Here is a 1,787-nt window from a genome sequence, read left to right on the forward strand (position 1 = left end):
CAGGAGTTCAAGACCAGCCTGTATAATATAAAAATTAACCTGGTGTGGTGGTGGGCACCTGTAGTCCCAGCTACTCGGGAGGCTGAGGCAGGAGAATCACTTGAACCCAGGAGGTAGAGACTGCAGTGAGCTGAGATCATGCCACTGCACTCCAGCCCGGGCAACACAGCGAGACTCCATGTCAATTTAAAGAAAAAAAAAAGAAAGAAAGAAAAGAAAAGAAATAAGGTTATACAGATAGTAGACATGTTTCAGTAAGAATAATAAGTCTCTCTGCTGGAAGGAGCTCTAAGACAAAAATTGCGTATTTTCCCTAATTTTTTTAAAAGAGGTTCACGTCTGTACCTGGAAATCATGAGGAAGAACACAGACTTATCCAGCTTCTCACAGATGGTCAATTAGTCTTGGCTAGAACACAGCTTGTATATTTTTCCCTGATGGGCAACTAGCTACTTTTTGAAGTAACTTGTTCCACTGTTAAACAACTCTTAACTCTTCTACTTTTTTTTTTTTTTTGAGACAGAGTCTCGCTCTGTCGCCCGGGCTGGAGTGCAGTGGCCGGATCTCAGCTCACTGCAAGCTCCGTCCCCGGGTTTACGCCATTCTCCTGCCTCAGCCTCCGGAGTAGCTGGGACTACAGGCGCCCGCCACCTCCCCGGCTAGTTTTTTTTTTAATTTTAGTAGAGATGGGGTTTCACCGTGTTAGCCAGGATGGTCTCGATCTCCTGACCTCATGATCCACCCGTCTCAGCCTCCCAAAGTGCTGGGATTACAGGCTTGAGCCACCGCGCCCGGCTACATTTTTTATTATAACCAAAGGGTAGACTTCACAGGCGATACATTTGGTATGCATCAAATGGAGCTGGTGTTAAAACACCTTTCTAAAACTAGAGCTGTCCAACAAATGACATGTCTTGTTATTAATATTAACAAGCTTCATCATAAGGATGAATACTGTTTACTATACACTATGTGCTAAAAACATTCACTAGACTATTCTTTGTCCTCATAACTACCCTTGTGAATATTCCTTCCAATTTATAGGAGAGGAAAAAGAGACTCAGAAAGTCAAGTCACTATACACAAGGTTATAATACCAGCAACTTGAGCTAGGCTGGACTCAGCTGTGGCTTATTTTCTGATGCCATCTGCCCCTCTTCTCTTTGTCACTAGACATGTACAAAGGCTAGGTAACCAGGTGCTAAGGATGCTGCCGATGGGATTCCTGCATCACAGGAGAGATTAGAATGCTGCTAAAGCCTTTTCTAAACCAAAATCCATGATGCTTTTTGCTGTTGTTTTTCAGGGTCCACAAAGAGGTATTTTATTACAACCTGGAAATGTATTAGTTTTTTTACATGTATTAAGAATACTCTGTACCAATAATATGCAGAAATAACAATATGCTTTTTGTGATGAGATTCAGTGAAAAGAAAGGGGGGAGGAATATGTGAACTTCACCTTGTCATAAATTGTAGCATTTCGAGCTGCTGTTGAAACCCACACCTCCTTGAAGAATTTGTCACTCACTGGATCCTGAATGTCCTCACTTGGGTCATCAAGATAGCCAAGGACGACCCTGAAATACAAGTGACCTCCACATTGAGTAACTGGGATAAAGCAGTTTGTTGCAGGATATATGTCTATTATACCTATCTCTATATATGCAAATATATATACTTATATGCAAATTATTTGAGAGACTATGACCTGGCTACTCACATATCCTCAGAGTGCCTGACATAAAAGGAACTATTGTCTGAATTGACCATACATAAACAGGGGAC

The 1,787-nt window shown here is 41.8% G+C and overlaps 1 long non-coding RNA gene across 1 annotated transcript in view; it reads right to left on the bottom strand.

Moving 5' to 3' along the window:
* LOC108539239 (uncharacterized) overlaps window positions 1–1,579 on the bottom strand; it is a 5,032-nt gene extending 3,453 nt beyond the window's left edge. The window contains exon 1 of the long non-coding RNA XR_001888305.1: window positions 1,462–1,579. This is a non-coding gene — a long non-coding RNA (uncharacterized LOC108539239). The remainder of the gene's footprint in view (window positions 1–1,461) is intronic.
* Window positions 1,580–1,787: the final 208 nt, after the last annotated feature.

This window comes from Rhinopithecus bieti, unplaced genomic scaffold, assembly GCF_001698545.2.
Source record: "Rhinopithecus bieti isolate Rb0 unplaced genomic scaffold, ASM169854v2 scaffold_17880, whole genome shotgun sequence".
NCBI classification, from domain to species: Eukaryota; Metazoa; Chordata; class Mammalia; order Primates; family Cercopithecidae; genus Rhinopithecus; species Rhinopithecus bieti.